Source organism: Lissotriton vulgaris, chromosome 3_2, assembly GCF_964263255.1.
Source record: "Lissotriton vulgaris chromosome 3_2, aLisVul1.2, whole genome shotgun sequence".
Taxonomy (NCBI): Eukaryota; Metazoa; Chordata; class Amphibia; order Caudata; family Salamandridae; genus Lissotriton; species Lissotriton vulgaris.
Genome location: NC_141690.1, coordinates 276256263 through 276278036, shown reverse-complemented (window position 1 = coordinate 276278036; position 21774 = coordinate 276256263).

The following is a 21774-nucleotide window of genomic DNA, read 5'->3' as shown; positions in this document are numbered from 1 at the left end:
TCTGTGCGCATGAAAATGCAAGCCCTGGATGGTATACTGGAGAATATCGTGCCCGGGAGTAGATTACAAAGTGCGGACCCCATTGATTTGGAGGTCCTTGAGTTCGCTATGGATTCACTAACAGACGTCGGGAATTCTGTGGAACAAGAGGTGTGCGAGTCTATGGACAGCGGATTCACTGGCTTTGGGTGTGTGAATGTGACTCTCTCTTTGCTCCCGGAGCCTGCTTCAATCCTTCAACTGGTACATCTGGACTTCCTGTCGGTACAGTGGAACTGTGAAGAGCATGGGGTCGGACATGCTTTGCTGTCTCGAGTGGGACGTTACATACCAGCACCGTACTTGGACTATCCTGACATTACTGTGGATGGAAAGGGAAGTGTTAATGCTCCTGATTGGTCAGGCCAAGGCTGAGCTGCACACAATTCCTCTTGTACTTTGTGACTCGGTGGTGGTATTGGATCTCATCCTTTCATGTGTAATATGCGAGAGGAGAGGCAGGCGAATTACAATCCCCCTTTTGTCTGTGTATTATAATGTTTGAGGATTAGATTTGGTTGACGAAGGGAAGCCGAACTGTGGGGGGGGGAGGGGACCGGGAGCCGTATCAAGGCCCTCCTCCATTTTCTTCTTTTAGAATAGTTAGTTTTGTTTTGGGGCGACAGGCACGCTGCTAGTTGGGGACGGGCGAAACTTGTAACTTATCCTGGTCATTTCAGTATATGGGTGCAATACAAGCTTTATTATCCTGATTTGTCAGTGGGCGGGGATTGAGGGCTGTGACACATTAAAACTGCTGCATATCGTACTGGTTAATAGCGCTGGGGCCAATGTAATCCCTCTTGTAGTTTCATATGTCTATTCTGATTAGACTTGTGTATACGGGGGCATTGCATGCTCGAATATCCTGACTTACTGAGTGGGCGGGTCCTGATGGGCAGTAGCGCTTAGATTCGGTCGTGCACAGTATTGTGTGATATAATTTAATTGATGGCTAGCATCTGTGTCCTCTTCTAGGTACCTTGAAATGGCCCATCTTGCTACTGTGACTGACTGTATTGTACCTGATATGTCTGTATTTTTGTTCTAATAATAAAAAGAAATATAAAAAATAAAAGAAAGAGGAAGAAGCCTCACTGGGTTGTTTTGTGCAGCAAGCTGCCCCTTCCTGCACTAAAACAATATTGGTGATAACACAAGCACCATTGCGCAATGGTGCAAAAGGGCCTTGTTGACAACAGACTGCTGAAATGGCGCCTGCGATGGGGGAAAGCACAGGAAGGCAAGGTATTAGATAAATATGGTACGTTCCTTCCCTTTCACTTTGAAGTAGGGCAGCGTTGCAAGGTGCCTTGCTGCGCCGCCCTATGCCAAAACCTGGTAACGGTAGCCCTAAATGCCTCCATTATCCTCCTAGCCGGGGTTCCTGTTCTGTCGTACATTGTGCTGTATCAGTCTTCCAGGAGCCCTCTTACATCTTGTCTTTGGTAAGTTCCTCATTGATGTCTTAGGCCACGTAACTGGTATTTTGTTTATATTAGCTGATACATTTATTTTCATTACTTTCTATCAGTGTGTATTACATGCTCTGTGTGTTTTGAGAGTGTGCTTCTAGTTCACATATATTCATGTGTTCATTTGAGTAGCTGCTGCTTGGGAAAAACATCATAGCTTTAGGCTTTAGTGTGGATATGAAGGAGAACTCTCATGTTATTTTTCTCTCCTGATATCATTTTCACACACACACACACACACACACACACACATACATAAACACGCACATACACCCACACATAAACACACACATACACACACATAAATACACACACACACACATGCACACACACGCACACATACATAAACACGCACATACACCCACACATAAACACACACATACACACACATAAATACACACACACACACATGCACACACACGCACACACACATACCCTTATACACACATACATACGCACATGCACACACATACATACACATGCACACACCAACACACACGCATACATACACACACACACACGAATATACATAAACACGCACATACACACACACACATACACACCCACGCACACACACACGTACACACACACACATGAATTCCATTACATTATCATTTCAGCCATATCTAAGGCTCAGGCATATGGAGAATGGGGTTACACAGGATACTACACACCAGCTCAGACATACAAGCAGTGAGGACACACAGGATACCAGCTCAGACATGCAGGTAGTGGGCACACACAGGACGACGTGGTGACCGCTGTTGCCGGTCGCATCATTCTCTAGGTGTTTGCATTCGTGCATCACCTTGCATATGCGCACCTGTAGAATGATGAGGTCTCCATTTTCCTTTTACTATTTACTGACCTAATATAGTGGTGCCACATTGAATTGGTAAATAAGAAATTTTTTTTTTTGCACAAAATAAATATTTTAAAAAGTGTGGGTGGAATGAGCGAGTAGAGGAGGAGGATAACGAAGCATGTGTGAGAAGTGTGGCTCACTGGTTAGAGGAGGCAGACCTGGAAGCAGAGGTCAGCCCGGGACCAGGGTTCAATTCCTGGCTCGGCGGGGTCTTCAGTCCTAAAATGTCCATGGACTTGACAATTCTCGCTCCGGTGCCTACTTGATTCACAGGTTCACACTCTGCGACTCTGGGCAATAGCTTGCTTAATCTCCACAACGGCCCCTCGCAGCGGGATGCCTGGCTTTCACCTTGCGGATACCCTGCCGGGGCTATCTCACAGGGGAATACCAGGACGGGTTCCCTAAGCAAGCGCTTAGAAACCAGTTGGTGATTTGCCCTATATAAATTTCTGTACATTTACATTTACATATGACGGAGAGAACAGCATAGGGGTAGGCGTAGAAACACACAAGGGAGAGAACAACACAAAGGCAGGAGGAGGAAGTTTGCCTAGAGACAAGAGTGACTGCTAGAGCAACAAATGAGGGAGAGAGCAAGAAGGGGGCGAGGGAAGAAGCGCACAAGGTAAAGAGCAACACATAGTGCAGGGAGAGCAGGGCAGTGTATGGGATAAGCACATGAGAGAGAGTGAAGCAGGTATGAGGGAATGAGCAACTCCTGCACATACCGCAGCCGCCAAAGCCGGGAACACCCTCCCCCTCCACCATCTCATGGCACCCTTGCTCACTGACTTCAGAAAGAAGCTCAAGACCTGGCTTTTCGAGTGAGCCCGGCAGTAAGTGCCTGGATACCCTCGCAGGTGACAAGCAGCACTATACAAACATTACTTTATTAGTTGATTGAGTAACCTGGATCAAGGGGCCAAGTATCTGGTGAGAGAAAATAATAAGAGGGTGAACCATCAAATAAGAAGCAAGCTAATGAGAGTGACAATAAAGCCAACGAATGGTAAAGAATGGGTGGACTGTAAACAGTACATCTTTTGCAACTAGACAGCGTGTACTGTCTGGTAGGTTAGACCTAAAAAGAGCATATACGCCATCTTTTCTAGGCCACGGTGCAGGTCTGTACCCGACCCCCAGGTGGTCCATCCCTCCTCCTGTATTTGTGGAATTGTGGGAGATCTATTGCAGTGTTGTGACTGCCATATATATTCTTCCAAGTATGAGAAGTGTTCAATCAATCAAACATTTATAGAGCGAACCAAGTCACCCATGAGGTCTCGAGGCCCTGGAGCTGTTTGCTGCTTCATGGTGGTTTGATCATTCAAACATCCAGGTCTTTAGATCTCTTCTGAATTGCTGGAGCGACAGTGCAGTCCTGAGATTCAGGGGCGGTTGTTCCAAGCCTTGGCTGCCAGATACAAGAAGGAGCGCCCTCCGCTGTTGGCTCAGCGGATCCGTGGTGTGTCTTTGAGTGAGAAGGAAGCTGATCGAAGGTGTCTAATCGATTAATGGAGGGTCAGGCATTTGTTGATGCATGCTGGCCCTTCATTGTGCAGCGCCTTGTAGGCGTGGGTCAGCTTCTTAAACTGGCATCTCTTCTGAATCGGTAGCCGGTGTAGTTTCTTGAGATTTGGTGTGATGTGTGTCCTTCTGGGTGGTCGAGTGTGAGTCTTGCCACTGAGTTCTGTATTGTCTGGAGTCTCTTCAGGAGGTGTGCAGTGATTCCTATGTAGAGCGTCTTTCCGTAGTCCAGTCCGCTGGTGATGAGGGCCTGCATGACATTCCTTCTGGTGTCTGCCGGGAGCCACCTGAAGATACTGCGGAGCATGCAAAGAGTTTGGAAGCAGGCGGATGAGACTGCGTTGACTTGCTTCTCCATGGATAGCTTGCTATCCAGGATAGAGTTGAGGTTGCGGGTGTTGTCTGTTGGGGCGGAGTGTGCCGAGCTCTGTGGGTGACCATGCATGTGTCCAAGGCAAGGTGTTGTTCTCAAAGATGAGGACTTCTGTCTTGTCTTTGTTAAGTTTGAGACAGTTGTCCTTCATCCATCCTGCGTCGTTCATCATGTATCTGTGGAAGTCTGCTCTGGTGGTGGAAGGGTCTTTGGACAGTGAGACGATGAGCTGTGTGTCGTCGGCGAAGGAGAGGATGTGGAGTCATGTGATCTCATGCTAGTGGCCAGGGGGGAGTCTTGTGAGTGTTGAAGAGGGTCGTACTGAGGGACGATCCCTAGGGGTCTCCACAGATGATCTTCTTGGGCTCTGAGGTGAACAGTGAGAGGCGGATCCTTTCAGTTGTACTTGTGATCTCACAAGGCGGTCCATTTTAGGGCGTTGCCTTGAATCCCGATGAAGTGGAGTCTGTTGATCAGGATGTGGTGGGAGACGGTGTCAAATGCGGTTGACAGGTCCAGGAGGTTCGCTGCCCAGGAGGTCTCTGATGTCGTCTGTGACTGCAATCATGGCTGTCTCTGTGCAGTGGTTAGCTCGAAATTCCAGATTGGGAGGGCCCAGGAGGTTGTGTTCTTATAGGTGTTGGGTGAGTTGCTGGTTGATCGCTTTCTCAAGGACTTTGCTGGATAGGGGAACAGAGAGATTGGCCGGTAGTCAGCCGTGGTCGGTAGTAGGAGTAGCTGCCAGGCATTGGGAGGTGGAGGGGCAGGCTGGGGGGTAGTAAACTATGGATTACGGAGGTTTACAGGTAAGTAAACATATAAATAAATAAAACAAATTTTGTTGCGTGTACTGCATTGCATTTGGGGATGCAGTGCACACAATGAAATTTGTTTTATTTATTTATATGTTTACTTACCTGTAAACCTCCGTAATCAATAGTTTACTACCCCTTCCCCTGCCCCTCCCCCTCCCCACGTCACTGCCCAGCAGCTACTCCCATACCGACCGCGGCTGCCGGTAGTTCTTTATTTCGGCTGGGTCTGTGAATGTTTTTTTCGGTAGAGGCCTCACTTCAGCATATTTCGAGTCCTCAGGGAAGGAGGCTTCAGAGATGGAGGTGTTCAGGACCTTCCTGGGCTCGTCACCGATTGTCTTGCTTCCGAGGTTGAAGATGTGGTTGAGGCATGGGTCATGGGTGCTGAGACCTGCCCCGCTTTCAGGCATACTAAGACCTGCCCCACTTGTAGGCGTACTGAGACCTACCCCGCTTGTAAACGTACTAAGACCTGCCCGCTTGCAGGTGTACTAAGACCTGCCCCGCTTTCAGGCATACTGAGACCTGCCCGCTTTTAGACGTAGTGAAACCTTCACCGCTTGTAGGCCTACTGAGACCTGCCCCACAACTGAGACCTGCCCCACTTGCAAGTGTACTGAAACCTGCCCGCTTGTAGGGGTATTGAGACCTTCACCACTTGTAGATGTACTGAGACCTGCCCCACTTGTAGGCATATTGAGACCTGTCCCACTAGTAGGCATATTGAGACCTGTCCCACTAGTAGCCATACTGAGACCTGCCTTGCTTGTAGGCGTACTGAGACCTGCCTCGCTTGTAGGTGTACTGAGACCTGCCCCGCTTGTAGGCGTACTGAGACATGCCCCGCTAGTGGGCGTACTGAGACATGCCCCGCTAGTGGGCGTACTGAGACATGCCCCGCTTGTGGGCGTATCGAGACCTGCCCGATTGTAGGCGTACTGAGACATGCCCCGCTAGTGGGCGTACTGAGACCTGCCTCGCTTGTAGGTGTACTGAGACCTGCCCCGTTTGTAGGCGTACTGAGACATGCCCCGCTAGTGGGCGTACTGAGACATGCCCCGCTTGTGGGCGTACTGAGACCTGCCCGATTGTAGGCGTACTGAGACATGCCCCGCTAGTGGGCGTACTGAGACATGCCCCGCTTGTGGGCGTACTGAGACATGCCCCGCTAGTGAGAGTACTGAGACATGCCCCGCTAGTGGGCGTACTAAGACATGCCCCGCTAGTGAGAGTACTGAGACATGCCCCGCTTGTGGGCGTACTGAGACCTGCTTGCTTGTAGGAATATTGAGACATGCCTCGCTAGTCGACATACTGAGATCTGCCTCATTGTAGGCATACGGCCCACTTGTAGGCCTACTAAGACCTGCCCCGCTTGTAGGCGTACTGAGACCTGCCCCGCTTGTAGACGTACTGAGACATGCCCCGCTAGTGGGAGTATTGAGACATTCCTCGCTAGTAGACATACTGAGATCTGCCTCCCTTGTAGGCATATGGCCCACTTGTAGGCGTACTAACCTGTCCCGCTTCTACGCGTACCCAGATCGAGCCATGTTTGCCCCCACTCTCTTTTGACTGACTGCTGTTTTCCTAAAGGGCGATCGATCTTAGCTCTTGTTCAATGTTCAGAAACTGTGCCTGGGGCATTCTACTTTCCTTCTATTCATCTTCCAAATAAAAATGTATTAAATCAGACGCTGGATCAATAGCCACTGCTGATGCTTTTATATAAAGAGAACTTGTTTACCTCCAGCGCAATAAGGGAATGTGACAAATATCTGATTTTAAGACTTCGAAAGTACATCACACTGTTTGATTGGCAGATTACAATATTTTGGGTCCATAAAGAGCAAAATTGTCGTTTTTAACTCTGTAAGAGTCCTCTGCAGATAATCTCTCATCCAGAAAAATTCACAAATCTGAAACTTGCATATCCTGATTTCCGTACCGCATGGAAGCGAATTGGAAGGAAGCAGAGGTCGCAACTGCACCGGTCTCTTTTGTACTCCATCCAGTGACCCTCCTGCCCCTTGCTTCAGGGGTCACTAAGGGGTCACGAAGAGGCAGGACCTTGCTTACCCTCTGGGGTTTCCACACCTTGCCTGAGACTGATCCTGCAACCACCAGCCCCATGAAGAACATGTATCCTCTGTGGGACATATTTACAACAAAATGGTGCAGTGCTGCAAGCAATTTAGCTGTGCAACGCTGTGTCATTTAAAAAACACAGGGATGTGTGTTATTTGCAAGAATACAGTGCACCCCTGGGTTTTCCCAGTTCGGGCACTAAAAAAGCTGCTTAGCACCAGCACAGCCACCCGTGGACTATTTTTCAAGGGTGCCTGCGTTGCAGGGATGATTGTGTTTGTGCACAAAAACAATCCTTAATGCCATTTTGCTCCTTCTATGTGTGATGTAGAATGCAGCACACATAGAAAAAGAGCAAAAAATGAGGAGAAATAAAAGTATTTCTCCTCATTGCGCCACTCCTACTTCTCCCCTGGGGAGGCGTAAGATTTTGGCACTTGAAAATCCGGACGGTGTCAAAAAGCAATGAGTGTTGCTGGGAACGCCCACAGTAGCATCCATTGCACGCCCCTGTGCAGCAGAAAACGACAGTGAGGAGGGCCATGTTTACAAGGCTGCAGAGTGGCTTAGCGTCGCCTTGTAAATATGGAGCAGGAGACAGCGCCACCGAAGCGGATGTATGTCGTTACAACGCATACTTTTACTCCGCATACCATTACAACGCGGTTTTTACAACGCATACCATTACAACGCATAGCGCTTTGAGGTGCTGGATAGTGGTAAGTATAATTTACTATTCTAACTCCAGTCCCCGTGGACCCTAGGGAAGGTGTTGGATAGTAAATTAAACTTACCTCTTATCCTAGAGCGCCCCCCAGCGCAATGCGTTGTAATGTCATGCGGTGTAATGCCTGCGTTGTAATGGTAGTGCGGAGTAAAAGTTGCGTTGTAACGGGTGTATACCCACCGAAGCATCAGAATAAGTGACGCTCCAGTGGTGCAATGCCCTTGTAAGTATGGCCCTGTGTTTCCTTCACCAGGCCCTTGTGTCCTCCATCCATTGGCCCCGCTGCCCCTGTCCCAGGTGCTTTGGCGGCAGGTAGGGCCTAACCAGATCATGCCGACTCAACACCGCCACATCTTCAGCCGTTTTCAGGAAGTGTTACAAACATCAGGAGCGGCCCTGAACACCTGAACCAGGGGCGAATAATACTGAATCCTAACAAAGGTTCAAAATATCAATACATACAAGAAACTTAATTACAAACAACCAAATTTACCATCTGAAAGACATCAATACAAAGAAAAAAGAGAGGGCTTGAAGCCCATGTGCAATTGATTAAAAATGTATAACACATGTATTCAGTTCATTAAATATTAAAACATATAAGACAATGGTGCTCAAATCAATATACTGGTAACAAAGAAAAATGGACAATACAGTACATAACCGGACAAGTGGCTGACAGAAGGAGTTATACAACTAAAGGGAGTTCAGGACAAAACTGAAACAACACAGAGCAAAAAAATGCGTCCTTCTTCAATTTCGGTCACATATGTGCGTTGGCGACGTTTCGACCATTGTGAAGATGCACGGTCATCATCAGGACAAAAAAGTAATTAATTGGGCGTCCAAGAAATTTGCATAAAACATCTATCCCTGGAGGGAATCCAGCCAAAAAGGCATTTGCAATTTAGGGGGAATGCAGCAAGAACTGTGAAGTGGAACAGAATTGATTAAAATATGTAAAGGAATTGTAACACGTAATCAACTAATTGATTAAACATCTACCCATGGCTGTATCTGTTTAATATATTCATCATAGCCAAGAGATTGGAGAGTTAGTATTCAGGGTGCTTCAATAATACACGCCGGGCTCGTTGTGCACCGTGCTTAGAGTCTAAATCAGGAAGCAAAAAGGGAAGTGGTCAGCGAGGAACAGCTTCTCAATGGTTGAGGCATATCATTGCAAAGCTTAGGGCCCAGGTATGCGTAGGACCCTCACGCATGAGTGCCAAGACCTGGAAGAGCTCCCGATCGACACTAGATGCACCCCCTCCCTGAACACCCTCAGGAAGGCTCTGAAGACCTGGCTCTTCGACTGAAGGGAACTGCTGGCCCCCCAAACCCTAGTGCCTTGAGACCCTAGCGGATGAGTAGCGTGCTTACGAATTCCCTGATTTATTGATTGAATTTAACTCTAGGAGCAATGCACAGGGAAGGCCACTGGAACATAAGGAGCGAGATATGTCGGCTGATATGGTCTCACCATTTTGTGATGATATTGGGGTCGATTCTCCACCATACAGCCCAGTCTCTCATCTCAGACTTTAAGACACTGATTACAGCCATCTAGGATGATGCCGAATGCCTTCCTCTACGGTAGGACGGGGAGCACCAGAGAGATATTTCATTTGACGTGGAGAGATCCGCCGCTCCTGCGGAGGAGCTTTCATGGCTCCCAGAAGGAGTCGCTACCTGAAAGACTAGAACGCTGCTACGGCTCCGAGGGTGGCAGCGCCAAGCATTTCATTTGAGTATTCCAGATTACTTGGCCCGGAGCTCGAGGAGAAGGAAGAGCTGGTTGTATTGGTCCTGTATTGGCCATGGAGATCCTGGCTTCCTCTACTGAAATCTCTGGCACTTCTTCCGTCCTCTGTACTTCCGGAACCTCCTTCTCCTCTGAAAGCTTCGGCTCTGTCTTTCCTCAAACTCACTCTGTTGGTTTAGAAGACGTTGGGTCTACTAGCAAAGGGCCTGTCCTTGGTGGAGGTCATTCAGAGCCCTAGAAGGGCTTCCCTTCCATTTTAAAATCTGACTCAAACCCCTGGAGGCCTCTCGTGGTGTTCTTCTCATGATCTTTCTGCACCTGTTTGAGAATTCTGTGCTGTACGGACCTTCTCTCGGATGGGTTTCACAGAAATCTTTCTCTCTCAACCATGAGGTCTCAATGTCTCACTGTAAAGTGTCTGGAGACTCCTCTTTTGAGCCTTTAGAAAGTGTGGGCAGAGCCCTTCCAACAAGAGCGGATCAGTGGCAGAATATCGGAAACACAAATATCGTGTGGACAGAACATCGGGTCAAAAATATCGAGAAGGTAAGTGCAAATAGGTACGCATAGAATTACTATTCCTAACTCCTGCTCTACGCACCTGGAAGTTGTAGATATTGTCAAGGTACATATACGTGGAGTTATTTATTGCAAAACTTTACTGACCCATACAAAGTGGCCTCCACCATATCTTGTCCTCCATATTTTTGACACGATAATCTGCCCTCGATATTTGTGTTTCCAAATACCCACAAAAGTTGTGCGTCCAAAAAGCAAATAACTAGAGAAGCAGCCAGTGCTTGATTCGAGAAAGGCTGGCTTGAGGTTGTGACTGTGTGGCCCCTGGGTCCCCTATAAATAGACTCTAATGCAGCCTGCGTCCATGAGAATGTCACAGACTCTGCCCCGGCCCCACTAGCTCGCCAACACTCACTCCCCTCTAGTTCTGTCAGTATACCTATGGCGACCAGGGTAAGCTTGCATCTCTGTTGGCCAGCACGTGCTAGCTGGACCGGTGTCAGTCAGGGCCGGACAGGCCAATCGGGCACCCAGGCAGCGCCGGGCGGGCTTGTCTGACACGTCAGCGCATGGGCAGCATTTTTAGCAGATTGTTGCCCATTGTTATGGCCAGGTGGGCTGTTTTTTACTATTGATTTTCATGATATAAAAACAAACATTGCTTGCAGCAAATACAAGTGCATGCAGTCTCCCATACCTTGCAAAATGCCCGTCCAGTGTGCCTTTACAAGGTCAGAACTCTGCGAAACTGGTCGGATTTGTAAGTGTGGGCCGCTTCTCAGCTCCCTGGTTTGCTAACTGAGCACACTTTTATTGTGGTGCCAGGGCCTCTTTGGGTATCTGCTTCACCTGTGGAACACTGGGAGAGCCTGACTGCCTTTCCTATACACCTTCACTCTGTGGCAGGTGATGCAATGACTTGTTCTACATTATATCAACCAGGATGTATATAGCGCGTCAAATCACCCGCGAGAGTTTCAAGGCGCTGGATTTTATAATGTGTGCCAGGAGGGCACGTGCCCCCGCCATGGCTGTGTTGACAAACAGTAGCTGTCTGTCTGTCTGGCATCCTGCTGCGTCTGCCACTGGCCTCATTCGCTCCACGCCCCCCCCCCCCCCCTCGTTACTTCGTGCTTTCTTAAGAACAGAGGCGGTGTCGTCTCACTAAAGAGGGTCCGTTGGGGTGACCTAGAGGGACCCCACCCTCCAGCTGGAGGATGCCGGCCAGACCTGGCCCCCCAGAATAGCCTGGGAAGGCCTGGCCGGGGGAAGGAAGAGTCTGGCACGCACCCCCTCCCGGCGTCCCCTGGTACCATCTCTTCCCGTCTCTTGAAGAATAAGACATGAATCAGGGGGACCAGCGTGGGATGCCCTCACTTCCTGCCCAGACCGGAAGCAGGGGTGACCCCGAGAGCCCCACGCCGGGGACGGTGTGCCAGGAGCGGCCGAGGTGCGAGGCCGCAGACACCAGCCTTTGAAGACGCATTTAGACGCCGCACTCGCACTCGCACAGCGCCTCGAGTACATCTGGCCGCTGTCTGCCTTTCTATTTATAAATGTCTTTTTATAGTTTTCCATGATTGTTTCTGCTGCAGAGAAACTTAGAACCACAAGACAGCAGTCGAGCCTCCATTGGTCCTCATAAAAGTAAACTTTCTAATTCACTGACTTGTGCACTCACATTGTTACATTCTCAGTCATTCGCTCATCATCCCCTGCACTCAATCACTCAGTCATTCGCTTACTTTTAGGGGCAGATTTATGGAGAATTGGCGCAGGGCAGCACCGCAAGTCTTCTTGCTTCGCTGCCCTAGGGGCGGCCTTAGGCATGTGCAAGCTGTGCACCTGCACAGGGCCACCAAACCCCAGGGGCCACCACGCCAATATATATCCTTAATATAATAATCCTCTGAGGATGGATACCTATTTGCCTGGCGGCCCCTGGCAGGGATTTGGCGGCCTCCGGCTCTGTTCCACTTCCAAACACCCTGACCCCCCCTCTTCACTGGCCTCCGCGCTTCGTCCCGCCCGGACCCCCTCTTCCGGGGCCCCCTACCTACGCTCCCTGCCCAGGGCCACCATGAGCCTAGAGCCGTCCCTGGCTGCCCTACGTCAAAGTGGAAAGGCAGGAATGAACCGCATTTATGCAATACAGCGCCTTCCTGCCTGCGCCGGCGCATGAACGACGGCCCAGCACCGACGCAGGCACCGTTGCACCGCGGTGCAGGGCTGTCTGAGGTGCAGCCTACGAGTGCTTTTGAGCAGAAAGTTGTTTGAAACAAGGGGGGAGTTAGGCCCACGGGATAAACACTAGGAAGGGCCCTTTATAAGTAGCGCAACTGGGGATAAGACGATATCTCTGAATTTTCAAACCTTAAATCATTTCAGCTTTATAGACAAACACCTTCTTCTTGTGTTTATCCTGGTATATTTAATCAAACGTCTCGACTTTATATTTTACAATTGTAATTTCACACATTAACACATGAAGAAATGAAAAACAATGTCATTTAGTTTCCATATCACAAAAGCATTTCATAGGAAACATTTACACATTTTATACACAATAAATCCAACTTTACAAACAACCTCACAAGACTCTTTGGATAGACAATTTATGGAACAAACAATTTGTGAAAGACAAATACTCTACAATTAAACAACTACTTCTTGTCTTGTTGCCCTATTTTTGACTCTTCATATAGTGTCCTTAGAGTGTTTCCTTAATTTATAAACTACAATGGACAATACATTGTGTGCACAATGGGTATTTTTTATCCCTTGATTCAGAGTGGATTTAAACCATATGCCGACGCGTTTCAAGTCCTGTTAAACTCTTCACAGAGCTCTCCTCAGGGCGTTTCTTCTAGGTCTGTCACAGTGTGATTTTCATCTCCACACTTTTGTTAACTACAGGATAGAAGATTCCTTACTACTTCTGTCACAGCTTATATAGTTCTCTTATTACAAGAAGCGATTCTCTATGGCTTTTCTAGCCGTGGCTACTTTGGCTACTTTGGCTGACCGCTCCTATTCACCCTTAAATTAATATGCAAGCTCTTTGTAGTTTCTTAGACCTTCAACCCGGGAGGCCCGTTTCTATTTACTTGAACCCTCCGTCAGACACGTATTTCCACTAATTTCCGACCGTCCACTCCATCATAAGCACCGCTAGAATGTTGTTTCAATCGTAGCCGCCATTTCGCGTCTATCGTTCAATGAAAGAAAGAGAGAGGGCTGGTCACGCCCTCTCTCTTTAGTCATAGAGAATTGCATCTTGTGATAAGAGAACTATATAAGCTGTGACAGGACATCTAACCCGGGCTTCTATTGGAAATATATAACGCATATAAACAAGACCATTATTGCGTTTTAGTGGCAGTTTCCTGCTGTTAAAACAGCGATAATTTTAACAAGGTTCTTGCTAATATGCCCATACATTTTTAAATGGGGTCTTCCTAGCAGAATTAAAAACAGGAGTGCTGAGCTACAGACCTCACCAGCCAAACTCTGTGCGAAGCGGTCGCTCCACCCTTCCTCCAGAATTCCATAGCGCTGAGACTGGTATCGTAGCGCTGCTCCCCCACCACTGCCAAACTTCATATTTATATTTATTTATTTAAATTACATTGGCACCCGCTCTGTGCGTAGCGCTCCACATTGCTTTGTGTCTCTTAAGTTCTCTCACTGTGCACGCTCCGCATTGCTTTGCCTGCTGTTGACCTAACTTCACTTGTAATTGCCTGGATATTTTGAATATTGAAAATTGCGCCCGTGTGTTCAGAGTCCTGCTCTCCTGTTGTTATTGTAGCTGCCATTTTGTTGTGCCTGCAGCCCGCCCCTCCCCCTACGCTCCCGCCTCCCAGCTCCCCCTCCCACCCACGAGTCACCAGGAACAGCCCGGCTGAAGAACCTCTGTGACCAGCCAAACTCCGTGCGAAGCGGTCGCTCCACCCTTCCTCCAGAATTCCATAGCGCTGAGACTGGTATCGTAGCGCTGCTCCCCCACCACTGCCAAACTTCATATTTATATTTATTTATTTAAATTACATTGGCACCCGCTCTGTGCGTAGCGCTCCGCATTGCTTTGTGTCTCTTAAGTTCTCTCACTGTGCACGCTCCGCATTGCTTTGCCTGCTGTTGACCTAACTTCACTTGTAATTGCCTGGATATTTTGAATATTGAAAATTGCGCCCGTGTGTTCAGAGTCCTGCTCTCCTGTTGTTATTGTAGCTGCCATTTCGTTGTGCCTGCAGCCCGCCCCTCCCCTTACGCTCCCGCCTCCCAGCTCCCCCTCCCACCCACGAGTCACCAGGAACAGCCCGGCTGAAGAACCTCTGTGACCAGCCAAACTCCGTGCGAAGCGGTCGCTCCACCCTTCCTCCAGAATTCCATAGCGCTGAGACTGGTATCGTAGCGCTGCTCCCCCACCACTGCCAAACTTCATATTTATATTTATTTATTTAAATTACATTGGCACCCGCTCTGTGCGTAGCGCTCCGCATTGCTTTGTGTCTCTTAAGTTCTCTCACTGTGCACGCTCCGCATTGCTTTGCCTGCTGTTGACCTAACTTCACTTGTAATTGCCTGGATATTTTGAATATTGAAAATTGCGCCCGTGTGTTCAGAGTCCTGCTCTCCTGTTGTTATTGTAGCTGCCATTTCGTTGTGCCTGCAGCCCGCCCCTCCCCCTACGCTCCCGCCTCCCAGCTCCCCCTCCCACCCACGAGTCACCAGGAACAGCCCGGCTGAAGAACCTCTGTGACCAGCCAAACTCTGTGCGAAGCGGTCGCTCCACCCTTCCTCCAGAATTCCATAGCGCTGAGACTGGTATCGTAGCGCTGCTCCCTCACCACTGCCAAACTTCATATTTATATTTATTTATTTAAATTACATTGGCACCCGCTCTGTGCGTAGCGCTCCGCATTGCTTTGTGTCTCTTAAGTTCTCTCACTGTGCACGCTCCACATTGCTTTGCCTGCTGTTGACCTAACTTCACTTGTAATTGCCTGGATATTTTGAATATTGAAAATTGCGCCCGTGTGTTCAGAGTCCTGCTCTCCTGTTGTTATTGTAGCTGCCATTTCGTTGTGCCTGCAGCCCGCCCCTCCCCCTACGCTCCCGCCTCCCAGCTCCCCCTCCCACCCACGAGTCACCAGGAACAGCCCGGCTGAAGAACCTCTGTGACCAGCCAAACTCCGTGCGAAGCGGTCGCTCCACCCTTCCTCCAGAATTCCATAGCGCTGAGACTGGTATCGTAGCGCTGCTCCCCCACCACTGCCAAACTTCATATTTATATTTATTTATTTAAATTACATTGGCACCCGCTCTGTGCGTAGCGCTCCGCATTGCTTTGTGTCTCTTAAGTTCTCTCACTGTGCACGCTCCGCATTGCTTTGCCTGCTGTTGACCTAACTTCACTTGTAATTGCCTGGATATTTTGAATATTGAAAATTGCGCCCGTGTGTTCAGAGTCCTGCTCTCCTGTTGTTATTGTAGCTGCCATTTCGTTGTGCCTGCAGCCCGCCCCTCCCCCTACGCCTCCGCCTCCCAGCTCCCCCTCCCACGCTCCGCCCCCTCCACTATCCTTATATGACAGATACCTTCCCGCGCAGCGTTTACGCGCAGCGATCGCGCCCCAGTCGCGCCGAAGGTGCGCCAAAGGTAAGCCTGTCTACGCCCGTCCACGCCTGGACCGCGCCCAGCGCCAGACCCCCTGGCCCCCGTCCCTCCCAGCCCTCCCGCATTACCTACGATGCCGCCACCCTCCTAGCCCTTAACCCCGGTCGCGCCCCCAACTGCGTCCGAGCCGCTCCTGGACACACCCATGGACCTTTCTCCTGCTACTCCTGCAAATTCAGCGGCACCGACAACATCTCCGCTACGACCACACCACAGATTCCCGACCCCAACCACCTACAATGCATCCTTCTCAACACCCGCTCGGTCCACAGACACGCCATTGACCTATGGAATCTACTAGACACCATCTCTCCGGACGTCGCCTTCCTCACAGAAACATGGTTGAACGCCTCCTCCGCCCCTGACATCACCATTGCCATCCCTGAAGACTATAAGATCACTCGCAAGGACCGTACCGGCCACACAGGAGGAGGAATCGCTATCGTCCATAAGAAATCAATCCGCATCTCAACCAGCTCCGACGCCAACCTCGCCAACTCCGAACACCTTCACTTCCAGATTCACATCGACCCCAAGACCACACTCAGAGGCACCCTCCTCTACAGACCACCAGGACCCCGCGCAAAATTCAGTGAAGACATCACGGACTTCATCACTCCACACGCGCTCCCCTCCAAAGACTACATCCTTCTGGGAGACCTCAACTTTCACCTTGAAAAGATCAACGACCGCAACACCACCACCCTCTTGGACAACCTCGCCAACCTCGGACTTAAACAACTGGTCACTTCCCCCACCCACATCGCAGGTCACACACTCGACCCCATCTTCACCTCCAGCAATCATGTCTCCTTCAGCCACACTACGGATCTCCTCTGGACTGACCACAGCTGCGTTCACTTCACCTACAACAAGCCAAAACCCATCAACCACCTCCAACCAACTCTGCAAAGAAACTGGAACAAAATCACCATCGACCAGATCTCCTCATCGCTCCTTCTAAACACCCCAGCCCACTCTTCTAACCCAGACCAAGCCGCCGCCAACTTCACCCTATGGTTATCCAACACCGCCGACACCTTAGCACCACTGAAAAAACGTCAAAGCAAACCTGGCAACAAGAAGGCCTCATGGTTCAACGATGATCTCAAGAAGTCCAAGAAACTCTGCCGCTCCCTTGAAAAGGCTTGGAAAAAAGACCCAACCACTAGCACCAAGGACGCCTTCAAAAACGCCACCCGCACACACCACCAACTAATCCGAAAGGCCAAGAAAACAGCACTCAAGGATCGACTTGACAACAACGCCCACAACAGCAAGGAACTTTTCAACATCGTCAAGGAATTCTCCAATCCCTCGGCCAACTCCAACGACATCACCCCCTCTCAAGCCCTCTGCGACTCCCTAGCCTCATTCTTCCACAACAAGATTGCAGACATCCACAACAGCTTCGACAACCAACCCGGAGACCAACCCACCCAACCATATGCTGAACATTCTCCCCCCGTGAACACCCTTAACGACTGGAACCCAATCTCCACTGAAGACACCATCCGCCTGATGAACTCCATCCACTCAGGATCCCTCACAGACCCATGTCCTCACCACATCTTCAACAAAGCAGACTCCGTCATAGCACCGCACCTCCGAGACGTCATCAACTGCTCCTTCAACTCCGCAACCTTCCCGGAAAGCTGGAAACACGCTGAACTCACCGCCCTTCTGAAAAAACCCACAGCGGACCCCACCGAACTCAAAAATTACCGCCCCATCTCGCTCCTTCCATTCCCGGCCAAAGTAATCGAGAAAGCTGTCAACAACCAGCTGGCCGCTTTCCTCGAAGCCAACAAATCCCTCGACTCCTCACAATCTGGCTTCCGAGCAAAACACAGCACTGAGACCGCCCTCATCGCAGCAACAGACGACATTCGAACTCTACTGGACAATGGAGACACAGTCGCCCTCATCCTCCTCGACCTCTCTGCAGCATTCGACACAGTCTGCCACAGCACCCTTTTACAACGCCTCAATAACATCGGAATACAAGGAAAAGCACTTGAATGGATCACCTCGTTCCTCACCGGAAGAACCCAGAGAGTCCGCCTTCCACCATTCAAGTCCGAGGCCACTGAAGTCATCTGTGGCGTACCACAAGGATCCTCACTCAGCCCCACCCTCTTCAACGTATACATGAGCCCCCTCGCGACCATCGCCCGCCAACACAACCTCAACATCATCTCTTACGCGGATGACACTCAACTAATCCTTTCTCTCACCAATGACCCCAGCACCGCCAAAACTAACCTACACGAAGGAATGAAAGAAGTTGCCGAATGGATGAAACACAGCCGCCTGAAACTGAACTCAGATAAAACAGAAGTCCTCATATTAGGTACATCCCCCTCTGCATGGGACGACTCTTGGTGGCCGGAAGCCCTTGGAAAAGCACCCATCCCGACAGACCACGCACGGAACCTAGGCGTCATCCTGGATTCTTCACTCTCAATGAACAGACAAGTCAGCGCCGTATCCTCATCCTGCTTCAACATTCTTCGCATGCTCAAAAAAACATTTCGCTGGATCCCCACCCAAACCAGGAAAACAGTCACCCATGCTCTGGTAACGAGCCGACTGGACTACGGAAACACCCTCTACGCAGGTACTACCGCTAAACTCCAGAAGAAACTCCACTGAATCCAAAACGCCTCAGCCAGGATCATATTAGACATCCCGCGCAACGAACACATCTCTGGTCACCTAAAAGACCTCCACTGGCTACCCGTCAATAAGAGAATCACTTTCCGACTGCTAACCCACGCACACAAATCACTCTACGACATCGGACCAGAATGCCTCAACTCACGACTGTCCTTCTACACCCCATCCCGCCAACTACGTTCTTCCAGCCAAGCCCTCGCCACTGTACCTCGCATCAACAAGACCACCATGGGAGGCAGATCCTTCTCATACCTGGCTGCTAAAACATGGAACTCACTCCCTACTTACCTGCGCCTTACCCAGAACCACCTAGCATTCAGAAAGCAACTTAAAACGTGGATATTTGACAAATAATCCTCCTCCCCTCCCTAAGCGCCTTGAGACCCTCTGGGTATGTAGTGCGCTATATAAATTCTTTGACTTGACTTGACTTGACTTGACTATTTTCCATCAACATGTTTTGTTGCTTAAATATTGCCCCTTTGGTCTCGGGCATCTTCCCCTGGAATACAGGTGTCTTAAAAATATTGTGAAACTATCCCTGCTTCATGGGGCACATTCACCACCCTCAGAATGGGAAAGGATGATGGGGCCGGCCTCGCAACAGGCGTTTGGCGAGGTTGTCAGTATACAGCATGTTTCCCGGGCCGAGTCATTGTAACGCTCATTCATACACAATTTATTATAGGTCTAATAGTTTAACAAAGGCAGAACTTAAATGTCAAGGTAAGTGACATAACCTCACCCAAGCTTGGGAACCCGTAACCGGTAAACTCTACAACCAGTGGATACCTGTACCCTTGCATGCATCCCAGTGCTGCGCATACTATACTGGTAGGTGGGTGTTTATCGTCGTATGTGAGGGCATGAATACATATAAAGTGATTCTATAACAGGTTTGGCTGTTGCTTACAAGGATTCATCCCCAAGCAAATGGACAAAAGGCTGTAACTGAAGGCGCGTAGGAGGGTAGAGGGGCATACAGAGGAGCAACAGAAGCAGAGGGATCTGCCCTCAACCCTGTCTGGGAAGCAACAGAGTGGATAACAGTGGCCAAGACACGACTGGGCCAGGGGCAGGAGCAGGAGTCTCAGGTGGGTTGGGGAAGTTGTGATTCCTGACAGCGGAGCTTCCTCAGTGTCAATCATGATGACGCAGGTGTGTCGGTGTCAGGTACGCAGTACAAATGCAGGTCCTTTCGTTCTGCACATGTGGATGGAAGAAGATGCTTTGAGGTGCGTCCATAAGGTCAGACATGACACACGTCAAAGCACTACGGCAGGCTGCAGGTCATTGGACCGAGTTCCTGGCTTTATCCCATGCTAGGGGAGACAGGCATCCCTGCGTTACGCATCCAGAGATGCGCCTGTGCATCTTAGGGGGGTGAAGGTCTTTAGTGAGCTGGAGAGCAGGCCCAGCCTTTGTTTAAAGTCAGTGACGGAAGGCAGTCCTCTTGACCTCAAGTCTAAGGGGGCATTAGTAGAGAGTGCAGGCTTTTCTTTCCTCTGTATGGAGGAGGGAGTGTGGCTGGGCAAACCATCCTCCGGCAGGCACTGGTGGTATCTAGTTCTGGAGTGATGTCTGATGTCCATGTGCCACCCATCAGATGTCAGTCTTGAGAAGCTTCTGTGGGAGGACGTTGTGGGCATCCCAACTACTCAGTCCCTAGAACCCATGAAGAGTGGGGCGGAGCCTGATCCGACTTGTCTTCTTTTTAGGTCTTGCCTATCAACTGATTTCAGCTGTCTGTTGCTGAAGACCTATTGTGGACAGTACCAAACCTTGGACTTGCGTGTGGTTCGGCCCGTTGCTTACCACAGGCTGGCTTGCTTGTTAATCTCATGTGTTTGTTTCTTATTCGATGGCTTTCCTTTTTCCTGTGTGTGTCCCTCCCCTGGTGCAGGGTCTCTTTACCATCTTTTTGATCCTTTTGATTGGATGCACTCCCGGGTGATTAGTGCGCTGTACAAATCAATATAGCATCACACAGCACAACATGACACGGCATAACATAACATACAACACGACACAACCTGACATAACACCAGACAAGACAATATAACATATATATTAAACCGGCCAGTGGTTTTTCTCCCAAGAGTCAAGGTTAGGCTAAGCTTATGGTTACGCTTACGGTTACGCTTACGGTTACGCTTATGGTTACACTTACGGTTACGCTTACGGTTACGCTTATGGTTACGCTTACGGTTATGCTTGCGGTTACGCTTATGGTTACGCTTATGGTTACGCTTACGGTTACGCTTACGGTTACGCTTATGGTTACGCTTACGGTTACGCTTAGGGTTACGGTTACGCTTATGGTTACGCTTATGGTTACGCTTATGGTTACGCTTACGGTTACGCTTATGGTTACACTTATGGTTACGCTTATGGTTACGCTTATGGTTATGCTTATAGTTACGCTTATGGTTACGCTTATGGTTACGCTTATGGTTATGCTTACGGTTACACTTATGGTTACGCTTATGGTTACGCTTATGGTTACGCTTATAGTTACGCTTATGGTTACGCTTATGGTTCCGCTTATGGTTACGCTTATGGTTACGCGTATGCTACAGGCTGTGGTTAAAGTTATGTATGGTGATATTTTTTGTAACACTGTTGCTGAGACTGATCTGCTCGATATACAGATCACAGGGTTACGGCGAGGGTTAGCCGTGGTTATGGTTATGCAGGTGTCCACTAAAGACTAAAACATGGGATCACATGGAGGATGTTCTGCGTGCTTTGAATGAGTGAAGTCTGAAGCGGTGTTTAGCTGATTGCATGCTTTGCAATCAGGAAATGTGTATGTTTGTTTATAAAACATGCATTAAAAGGAATGGAAAATGGGAAAAATGAAAGAAATTAACTGACATTGTTTGAACGATGAATAAAGGAAAGATTAAAGAAATCAACGGCAACACAGAAAGAGGATAAATGAATGGAAAGAGGATACAAATGTGAAAGATACTATGCATGTAAGGACTAAAAAGGAATTGCAAATAAGAAATGAAAATAAGAAAGAAAGGAAAACGAAGAAAGAAAGAAAGAAGAGGAAAGAATTAAAAAAAGAAATGAACAAACTATAGAAAGAGAAGCTGGAAATAGAAAAAGAAAACCAAACAGCAAAAGAAACAGCAACAGCTACAACTTTAAAACGTAAAGAATGAGAGAAAGAAAACAGCAAGAAAAATACAGAAGTAGAGAGAAAGAG